The 11,204-nt window shown below is 52.5% G+C and overlaps 1 long non-coding RNA gene and 1 other non-coding gene across 2 annotated transcripts; one reads left to right on the forward strand and one right to left on the reverse strand.

Annotated features, from left to right (window-relative positions):
• Positions 1-2,028: 2,028 nt before the first annotated feature.
• On the reverse strand, positions 2,029-3,024 carry LOC139031516 (uncharacterized). The gene is made up of 2 exons (XR_011484012.1): positions 2,861-3,024; positions 2,029-2,360 (listed from the first exon to the last, which is right to left on the reverse strand). It is a non-coding gene; the product is annotated as an uncharacterized lncRNA (long non-coding RNA).
• Positions 3,025-11,131: 8,107 nt separating this feature from the next.
• On the forward strand, positions 11,132-11,204 carry TRNAF-GAA (transfer RNA phenylalanine (anticodon GAA)). Its single transcript has one exon. It is a non-coding gene; the product is annotated as a tRNA-Phe (tRNA).

Here is an 11,204-nt window from a genome sequence, read left to right on the forward strand (position 1 = left end):
ATATTCAAATCCTCTGTGCATTGAAAAATTTCATTGTTTTTTTTATCATTGATTTGTAAGAGTTCTTTATATATTCTGGGTACTAGACTCTTATCATATAGATCTGCAAATATCTTTCTCACTTTGCAGGTTGCCTTCTCACTTTCTTGGTGGTACCTTTTGAAAGACAAATGTTCTACATTTTAATGAAGTTTGATTTACCTATTTCTTCTTGTGCTCTTTGTTATGTCAGTGTCACATTTAACCTAAGATCATAAAGATTTACTCCTGTCTTCTTCTAGGACTTATGTCTCTGATTTATTTCAAGTCAACTCGTGTATGGTATGAGGTACAGGTTCAACTTCATTCTTCTGCATATGGATATCTAGTTATCCCAGCACCACTTGTTGAAAAGACTATTTTTTCCACAATATAGTGGATTGTCTTGGCACCCTTGGTGAGAATCAGTTACCTATAAATATATGAATTTACTCCTGAACTCTCAACATATGTCTACCCTTATGCCAGTACACATGATCTCCATCAGTATAGATGTATCGTGAGTCATGAAATAAGGAATCTATCTTCCAACTCTGATCTTTTTCAAGATTGTGTTGGCTATTTTGAGTCCCTTGTATTTCCTTATGAATTTAGAATCTATTTGTCAATTTACGCAAAAAAAAAAGGCAGCTGGGATTTTCAAAAGGATTGTGCTGAATGTGTAGACCAACTTGGAGTATTGCCATCATTACATTATTTAGTCTTCCAGAGTGTTACTCTTAAAACCCAAACAAACCACACACTTCAACAGTTATTCAGTTCACATAACCCACAACTATTAGGTTTTTCTGCAATAGCTCCTGTTTCCTCCAGGTACTTTAAAAATGGAACGCTTTATCTTTGTAAATGAACGATCTTCTTTCACCAGTCAAACTTAACTGTATGTTCACTCATTCAACCATAAAGATTCTGTTTTAGTGATGGAAAAGCCAAGGCAAAAGACACACATTCAAAGCACTGCCCGACTTGCCACAGGAGAAAAGGTGGATTTGTGATGAAAACGAGAGGTTCTTGGTTCTTGCACTCCGTGTTCCCCCAAAGTTTAAGCAAGAGCCATTTTCGTATCCTGGCTGCTTTCCATTTGTCTGCTTTTATGTGAAATCCATAAAAAAGTGTTGAATTTCTTTGAATCCGTTTCTTTTTGTTTGTAATAGTGGTGTGATCCAGGTGCCCAGCTGGCCTCCCGGGCCTGTGTCTTTAATGTAAATCACACTCCCTTTGATGACAATTGCAGTTGCCTGAGCCCCAGGTCCAGCCCCGCACACTGCCCCCCACTGCTTCTGTGAGTCCCTGGAGGGCGGCTCGCCCGCCTGGAACCAGTCTGTCAGCCAGTTACCTGCCCCGTTGCCTCTTCTGCACCCGTCCCGCCCATCACCGGATTTACCAGACCACGCAAGGGCGCTTTTCAGGATTCGTTTGACTCTCCCGGCCCTGTGGGGCACCAGAGCAGAGCTGTTTCTACACAGATGAAGAAAACGGTCTTCTCCACCTTAATGAAGCAACTCCCTGAGTAATTCTTGAAAAATCCAGTAGGTCCCGGGCCCTTGGACCCCCTCCTCACACTCTAGTGGGACTGAAGCACTCCAGAAGACAAGGCAGCAGCCCCCCACCCCGCCCCCCCACCATTCTCCTCTGCTTTCCAAGACCTCTGCCCCATCCCTCCTCCTTCCTCCAGGGTTGCCAGGCAGTGGCTTGAATGAATGTCTGCCCACCTGAGGAAAAGGAGCATGTGCTGTGTGTGAGTGTGTGAGTGTGTGTGTGAGGATGTGTGTGTGCATGTGTGAGTGTGTGTGTGTGAGTGTGCATGTGTGAGGATGTGTGAGTGTGTGTGAGTGTGAGTGTGCATGTGTGAGAGTGTGAGTGTGTGTGTGTGCATGTGTGTGTGTGTGTTTTGGTGGGCATCTCACCAACAACAGCTGGGCAACCGCGGGAGTTCCTGAAGTTGAAAAAGTTGCCCACTCCCAAAGATATTATGAGGATTAACTGAAGTAAGGCAAATAAAAATACATTAAAATAATGCAAAATAAACAGAGAACAATGTCCCCTCCTCCCCTAAAGCCTTGGTACAAAGAAGACACTTCCCCCAGGGTTTTAAAATATTGAAGTGGTAAGACCTCTTTTCTGGTTAAAGGCACATTTCCCAAAGACTTCTTGCCGACCCAGTGGAAACGTCGCCAGGCCAGTGATTACAGGACAGGTTCCTGGGCTAGCCCTCCTCCCCCGCCGGCCCACGTCCTTCCTGAGGACTGACATGGTCCATCCAGGCCAGAATGAAGGTCAGACTCGGGGTCAGAACTCCTTCCTCCGCTCACCTCTGGCCCCTGGGGATGGGACATGGTCTGTGGGTTTGGGCAGCTGGTGCCTGGACCACAGGGATTAGCGCCTCCTCCCGCTCTCTGCCTGGGCAGGAGGTGGACAGAGGGTGTCCCTGCCCACCCGCCTGCTGCCCACTAGGCCGGGCATTCAGTTCAGTCGCTTGGGCCAAAAATAGAAGCCGGTTTCATCCACCCGGAGCAAGGCCTTTCCCAGGACCCTTCCTTCGCAGAAATCCCGCTGCGGTTTGGAGGCGCCCCCGTACGCCCTCCTCATACCCCAGCCCACAGGCCCGCCCCTCCGCGGCCAGCCCCGCTCCCCAGGCGGGACCGGAGCCTCCACATCCCACTGCCCTTTGGGCACACGGTGCGCCCGGGCATCAGGACACAGCGCCCCCGCTCCAGCCCACGCGGCACCGCGCCCCCCCTGCGCCCCCGCGGCGGTAGGCGCGGGGTCCGGGTTAGGAAGCGGGTTAGGAGGTGCGTGGAAGCGGTGCGGCTCCGAGGACCTTGTGAGCCCGGAGCCTCTGCTCTCCTTTCGGTCCTGTCTCCGCACGCGGTTACCGGCTGTCTGGGGGTCTGCGGATGGCTGGAGAAGCAGAAAGGCAGAAGCAGGGCGGCGCGAGCCAGGCCCCGAGCCAGGTCCCACGTGAGCGCCCTCTGCCCCGAGTTCACGCGGGGGCGTCGGGCGCCGGAAGCGCCAAACTCGCCGCCGGGTGAACCGCGCAGCGGGGGGACGCCAGGCGGGCGCGCGAGCGCGAGGGCGGGCTTCCTTCCGCGGGGTCTTCGGGGAGTTCTAAGCCGAGTTTGTTTGCCGCGGGGATGAGCACGTAGCAGAGCGTCCCGTGAGAGCAAACAGGCTGTCTGAACCCGCGGAGAGAACCTGGAGGCGCCGTGAGCCAGGAGGGGGCCCGAGGGGGGCTTGGGGCCCCTTCACCTCCTTAAGCGCCGCCTGAAACACGCTCACCAGAAGCGGCGAGCTTGCGCTGTGGGCTCCGCTTCAAGGGACGCCCGTCTCCTCCCCTCCGGATCTCCCGTATTAACGTGAACAGCCACTGGAGGGCGTAGGGGTTTGGGGAGGAAAGACCGCCTGGGGCAGAAGAATTTCTGTTGTTCAATCGCTCAGTCGATTCTGACTCTGCGATCCATGGCCTGTAGCACGCCAGGCTTCCCTGTCCTTCACCGTCTCCCGGAGTTTCTTCAAACTCCTGTCCATCGAGTCGGTGATGCCATCCAACCGTATCATCCACTGTTGTCCCCTTCTCCTCCTGCCTTCAATCTTTCCCTGCATCAGGGTCTTTTCCAGTGAGCCGACTCGTGGCATCAGGTAGCCAAAGTGTTGGACGTGATGGTTCACCATCAGTCCTTCCAATGAATATTCAGAGTTGATTACCTTTACAATTGAGTGGTTTGACCTCCTTGCAGTCCAAGGGACTCTCAAGAGTTTTCTCCAACACACTGTTTGAAGGCATTAGTTCTTTGGCAGTCAGCCTTTTTTTATTGTCCAGCTCTCACATCCACATATGACTACTGGAAAAACCATTGCTTTGACTAGACCTTTGTAGGCAAAATATAGGCAAAACCATGAAGGGTGGCAGATACCATGCTGATGGGCTTTAAACTTCATCTTGTGGGCTGGAGCTTGCAAGCTGGTGGCCATGTGATTTTTTTTTTTTTTTTAATCCTAGGAACTTTGTTTAATTCATAAAATATTTTTAAAGTCAGCACCTGTCTAGAAATATCAACAACCTCAGATATGTAGATGATACCACCCTTATGGCAGAAAGTAAAGAGGAACTAAAGAGCCTGTTGATGAGAGTAAAAGAAGAAATTAAAAAAGCTGGCCTAAAACTCAACATTCAAAAAACTAAGATCATGGCATCCGGTCCCATCACTTCATGACAAATAGATGGGGAAACAATGAAAACAGTGACATTTTATTTTCTTGGGCTCCAAAATCACTGGTGACTGCAGCCAGGCAATTAAAAGACGCTTTCTCCTTGGAAGAAAAGCTATGACAAATTTAGACAGCATATAGAAAAGCGGAGACATCACTTTTTGGACAAATGTGTGTATAGTCAAAGCTATGGTTTTTCCAGTAGTCATGTATAGATGTGAGAGTTGGATGATAAAGAAGGCTGAGTGCCGAAGAATTGATGCTTTTGAACTGTGGTGTTGGAGAAGCCTCTTAAGTCTCTTGGATTGCAAGGAGGTCAAACCACTCAATTGTAAAGGAAATCAGTCCTGAATATTCATTGAAAGGATTGATGCTGAAGCTGAAACTCCTGATACAAAGAACTGACTCAGTGGAAAAGACCCTGATGCTGGGAAAGATTGAAGGCAGGAAGAGAAGGGGATGACAGAGGATGGTTGGATGGCATCATCGACACAATGGACTTGAGTTTGAGCAAATTCTGGGAGACAGTGAAGGACAGAGAAGTCTGGCGTGCTACAGTCCATGGGGCCGCAAAGAGTTGGACATGACTGAGCAACTGAACAATGAGAACAGGATGCTGAAGAGCCAAAAAAGAGGAGACATTTAAGAGACAGACATCTCAGCATTATCCCACGCATGGCTGTCTGTCTTCCTCCCACTCTCATCTCTCCTGACCTGATGCCCTGAATGTCCATGATGAGAGACGCGGTACAGACTGCATTCGGTGCCAGGGCCTTCTCATTGGGCGGCCCCAGGCTTAACAAGCTGCACACAGGTGAAGTTTTCAGCCCGTCACCACCCTCCTTTCCTTTGGAGAATTGAGGCTCTGAGCGTCAGGCTCTGCATGCGGTTCCCAGTGTGGAGCGGGGAGGGCATCAGAGCAGGATGCCTGAGCACCTGCTGTGGATTCAGAAGCATATTTTAGAGACCGGGCCCGGAGTCCTTTTGCTGTTCCCAATGCTTACCTTCCAGGCTGATGCCGCCTGTGACCAGCACGCTTCCTGTGGCCAGGCCTTATCCTCCTCTAAGGGGTGCTGTTGGAGCAGCTCCCGGACCTGACTCATGGCCCCCAGAGAAGCCCAGAGTGAACGTTCATACTTCATCCCATTCAGGGAAGCTTCCCCGAGCATCTCCTTTGCACCAACCACGGTGCTCTGGGCGGGGCCAGACACACACGAAACCACCACCACCCCCATGAGTCTGCCCATGACTAGGCCTCCTGAGGCCCGGACAGGAAGTGAGCCGGGGCTTGGGTCTAGCACAAATGAGACAAAGCGCTTAGACATAGGGCGTGACCGACAGAAATGCCCCAGCTCACAGCTCTGGCGCGGGAGTCCAAAACTGCAGCAGGAGGCAGGAGGTGCTGCCAACCCGCTCTCGGATTTTGGACGAGTCCTACAGCTTGTTTGGGTTTTCATTGTTTGTGTGTCAGAGCGGGGAGGGGGTGGACCAGATGACTCCTGAGATGGCCTCAGGCTTCATCACACAACGGTTCTGCTGAGCAGTGGCCTTAGGAGACACTCAGTCACTGAAGCTGAGATGTCTGCATTCGTTTTCTCAGGCTATGGCAACAGCGCTGGGGGCCTCAGCTACAGAACCTGGCCGTCTCACAGCTCTGTAGGCTGGGAGTCCAAGATCGAGGTTCTGGCAGGGTTGCTTCCTCCTGAGCAGGGAAGGGAAGCTGCCCCAGGCCCTCCCCCAGCTGCTGGGTGTTTGCTGGGCATCCTTGGTGTCCCCTGGGTAGTGGAAGCACGCCTCAGTCCCTTCCTGCATCTTCACGTGATGTCCTCCGAGTGTGTGTGTGTGTGTTCATGCAAGCAAATCGCTCCCTTTTTAAGGGAATGCTTTTATTTATTTGGCTGTGCCACATCTAGGTGCAGCATGTGGGATCTAGTTCCCTGACCAGGGATCGAAGAACCCAGACCCCCTGCATCAGGCGCTCGGAGTCTTAGCCACTGGACCACCAGGGAAGTCCCTAGCATCTCTCCCTTTTATCGGGTAGTGGTCATGTCAGCGGAAGCGGTACTGCTCCAGTGAGAGCCATCTGAACTAATGATATCTGCAGTGGCCCTATTTCCCAATAAGGTCACATTCTGAGGTCCTGGGGGGTCAGGGCTTCAACATGTGAGTTTTTTAGAGAATTCAATTCGGCGCATAACAAGGTCCAAGTGAAAAAACGCCACGAAAAATCAACCAGTGTCACTTGAAATTGAGTTAGGTTTCTGATGAGTCTGGAATGATTGCTGCAAACAGGAGCATCCATGCAGACCACCCAAAGGGGTTTATGAGAGGACACTTGCTAACTGCAGAGCAGCGGCTGGGCTGGGAGGGACACCCTCTCTGCATGGTGCCTGGAGGTCCTGGCACCGCTGCTGGGCGCAGACACGCAGCTGCCAGGACGCGGCTGCTGCCTGAGCGGAATCCGGCGGAGTCCAGCACGCCGCACGGCGTCTGCTGCCTCATGAGCCTGCTCCTCCTGGAGTCCCACACACATGTGTCTCCTGCTCTCTTAGTGGGATAATTCAGACAAGCTATGTTGAAATGGAAAATGTGCTTACCTCTGGTTCAGCAATTCCACTGCTCTGATTATTTTTTCCCCTAAGGAAATAATTCAGTGAGTGCCCAGACATATTTTTATAAATATGTCTATTTATCAGAGTGTTGCTTATATGACCCAAGAACTTCCATATCCATCAGTGGTAGATGAGTTAAATAAACCGTGATACAAGTGTGCCCAGCATGAGGCTACATTAAGTGAAATGAGATAAATCAGGGATTTTCAGGTCGGTCAGACCTAAAGGCCTCCTCTCTATAATAAATGTCAGACCCAAATGCCTCTTTTCTATAACAAATGTTTATAACACTCCCCTTGCCATCCTGAGATGAAATTCATAGATAATATAACCCACACACATGACTTTTTAAAAATCAATATAATGACACAATGACTCACACACACAAGTGTAAAGAATCGATATATTACCTTAACTGTAGCATAAAAGAGAAATAAAGGGAGAAGAAGCGGTGATGAAATGTTTCAGTACGTAAATGCACAGGCGTGGGTGCCCGGGGAGATGTGTGGAATGTCGAGGTCGGTCCCTGAGAGGTCCCCTCCAGTGGCCCAGGCGCAGGGGCAGGTCCCCCGCTGTAGGCGCCGGGAGTCCAGCTCTCCCAGCTGCACTTCTATTCGTGACGAAGTTTCCCATGATGAACACGGCGAGGCACAGACCACGCTCACCACCCCCTCATACTCCTGTAAAACGGAGTCCTGCTGAAACCAGGAAAAAATCGATTATATCTAAATTAAAATGAATTTTGGATCTTGAATTATTCTAAATATGCTTTACAACCACATGAGTTACTGGTGGGATATTTCAAAATTATGAGGGATTCATCTCCATGTGGGGCATTGCCTTGCACAATATAGGATGCTCAGCACCCCTGGACCACCACCCACTAAAGGCTGGGAGCCCCGTCCCCAAACAAAAAGTCCCCACAAAAATTTCCAGCACACTCCCACTGTGAGGCAGAATGACCTCTTCGAGAACATGTCATCTCCAATCTGTGTTTGCATGTGTGCACGTTCAGTCGCTCAGTCGTGTCCAACTCTTTGTGACCCCATGGACTGTGGCCCACCAGGCTCCTCTGTCCATGGGATTCTGCAGGCAGAAATACTGGAGTGGGTTGCCATGCCCTCCTCCAGGGGATCTTCCCGACCCAGGGATCAAACCCAAGTCTCCTGCATTGCAGGCAGACTCTTTACCATGTGAGCCAGCCGGGAAGCTGCCCTGATATGTCTCTACTGACGTGGAAAGAAGTCCATAATGTGTGTTTTTAGTGCAGTGGATGGTTAAGTAAAAATCTGAAGGATCAGCAACTACAACACAATTCCATTTTCAAAAAAAGAGTAAGCGGAAGAAAGAAAGACTCCATGAAAAACCAATGCGTGTGTGCGCGAGTATGTGTGTATGCATGGGTGTGCATATGTGTGTCCACAGAGGCACCAACCTGAACATTTATAGACAAGATTAACCAGCATTGTCTCTGGCAATGTTGTTTCAGGTGACTTGCGTATTCTAATGTTGGTTCTCCAGAATAGACTGATCTATTCGATAATGTTATACGATCAGGAAAATTCAACCATTTGCATCTGGCAGACAACTACTAGAAGGAGTTTTCCCAGCCCCGGCACTGTGGGTTCGGGCTGGGCGGGGGTGGTTCTTGGCTGTCCCGTGTGCTGTGGGGTGTCACGGCCTGGCCTGGAGCCCCAGGTGCGCGGAGTACGTACCGCGGGCGTGGACGGGAACCTCGGGCGTCTTCAGACTCTGGCCACTGAAGTGCAGTTGTCATTGTCGCCAAGTCGTGTCCATCTCTTTGCAACCCCATGGACTGCAGCCTCTGACCTCCAGGGAGGCAAAAGCCCACGCCTGGCTGAGAACCGTTGCTGCTGTCTGGGTTCTAACCACTGCTAAGCCATCCCTAACCTGTGCAAGTGGTGAATAATCACCACCCAGATCCCTTTGCTGTAAAATAGATGATGACACCTCATAGGGTTGCTTGAGGACTAAATTAGCACACGTACGTTTGAAAGACTAGCACAGTTACTGGAGTGGCATAAAATGCACAAGAATGTGAGCTTTGATTATAGAAGAAAAAAGTCTACTTCTCAACATGGGATGCAGGCGGTGGTGGAGACGCTATAGACAGATAAACACACTTGGTATAGGAAGGAGCTGGACCCCACAGGCCAGTGTCCCCCCCAAGGACTGGCCTCTCCCCACGGGGTCCCAGAAGCCCCACTCAGGGCTGGCTCTTTCCTGGGACCTGGATGAAGTCTCAGCAGGTACCTGTGGCCATGAAGGCAGCCTCAGCCCTGTGATTACAATACTGTCTAGAGTATAAAACTCCAGACTTCACTCGAAGGTGATGTTCTGGCTCCCCAGCCCTCCTGGGAGAGGGGACCTGGGGGCTTCTCCCTGACTCACCTTGTCCTCCACTAGGCTTGGTGGGACCCTTCAGGGCTCCTTCTCTGTGGCGAGGGGGCGAAACCTTCAGCGGCTGGCACCCTGCCCTGCGCCCAAGTCTTCGGGGCTAGGCGATGCTCAGACGCTTCCTTTTGGAGCGAGGTAGCCTCGGTCAGGTTCTCAGGGCCTCCCCTGCAGCAGATGCCCCATCCTGGGACCCACTTCTCCTTCTGCCCCTGGGAGCTCTCCTTTGGGGTCCCCCGATCCCCTAGAAGGTCCACATCTCATCTCCAGGAAGCAGCACCAGCATCCCACTCCCTGTCCCAGGGGAGCCCGCCCTCCACCCTGGGCCCTGCCGGGTGAGGAGCACAGAGCACCCCTCTGCCCCCCGGCCCCAGGGGCGCACCCGGCTCCAGGCGAGGGGAGCACCCTGCCTCTTCCTGCCCCTTCGGTGGAGCTGAGGGGGGAGGGCTGAGCAGATCACGGGCTCCATCATTTCTTCCCATGGCTGCCATCGGGTGCTTTGGTCCCTTTGGTGTAGGCAGCGGAGGCTGCAGGACCCAGAGGTGGGGTGTCGGGGATAGTCTTGGAGACTCAGACAGAGACAGGGTTTATGGGCACTCTCAGTGCCTCATCTCCCGGTCACCTGTATTCACAGATGGCTTCTCTGTGGACCTGAGGCTCCAGCTCCATCCTCTGACCTCTGCAAGGCAGGCCACAGGGAGGTCTGAGGTCCACCCGAGACAGGCTCCTTCTCAGTGAGAGGGATTTCCCCGGACACCAGGCTGCCGGGCGCAGCAGCAGGTGCTGGTGGTGATGACTCGCAGCCTCGAGCTCCTTAGGAAGTCACGGTCAGTCTCTAGGCCCACACGCTCAGCGCGAGCTGGGCCAACCATGGGCTGTGAGAGGTGCATTGCAAGGGGGCACGCTCTGGGCCACGGGCCCCGCAGGGCCTGAGGGGGCCGCCTCGGCTCCCAGAGCAGCTCGGCGGGTAGCCAGGGAACACTTACAGAGAGGGGCTCTGCCTTGTATAGGGTAGGGCGGTCACGTGCTCTAGCGCACGGAACTGATGCAGATGCAGAGGGTAGACCTGGTGGAGGCAGCTAGGAGTGAGCGCTGGCCCTGGGCCAATCAGAGCGGAGGGTCTGACCCAGCCCCCAGCCAGCAGCACCCACACGGCCTTGCCTGGGCACTCATTGAAAATGCAGATACAGACCTGGATCAGGAACTGTGGCTGTGGGACCCCAAGCAGCGAGCCTCTTAATAAGGCGGCTTTGATGTTGTGAGAGTCCAAGAAGCACATGTTGGAGATATTGGGGGGTGGCTCTGGGCACACCCTGTAATGAGCTCCAGGGCCAGGAGCCCCCGGGGGGAAGTCTGATGGAAGTCTTGGTCCTCATGTGGGGTCCAGCAGCGGGTGGGTAACAGGAGAGGGAGAAGCTGTGTCTCGTTCACCACGATCAGCTTCTCCAAGCGCGCTCATGAGCTCCAGGGAGAAAAGGAGGGTATGACAGAAATGGAAGAAAGTGTCCTTCTGGAACACAAATAGGGTAACCGGAGTACCTTCTGGAACACAGCTAGGAAGCAGAAGACGGCGGTGAGAGCAGAGCAAGGAGGCGGGCCAGGTCCTGGCTGGGGCAGGGCAGCCCCTCCTGGGGACCCCGTCGCTCACTCACTCATACATTCATTCACAAATATTAATTGGGCGCTGACAATGGGTCACGTGTAATGTGCTCAGCTGAGAAATCAGGACCCAGAATCAGCCCCTGCACTCATGAATAAGCATGCCCCCCCGGCTGAAGAGGGTGATGTGCAGACAGACGATGTGCCCCCAGATCATCACTGCATCACAGTCCAGTTTGCTCACATTGATGAGAGGAGCCGAAGTAGCTCAGCTGGGAGAGCGTTAGACTGAAGATCTAAAGGTCCCTGGTTCAATCCCGGGTTTCGGCA

The sequence above is a fragment of the Odocoileus virginianus genome, chromosome 27 (assembly GCF_023699985.2).
Source record: "Odocoileus virginianus isolate 20LAN1187 ecotype Illinois chromosome 27, Ovbor_1.2, whole genome shotgun sequence".
Taxonomy (NCBI): Eukaryota; Metazoa; Chordata; class Mammalia; order Artiodactyla; family Cervidae; genus Odocoileus; species Odocoileus virginianus.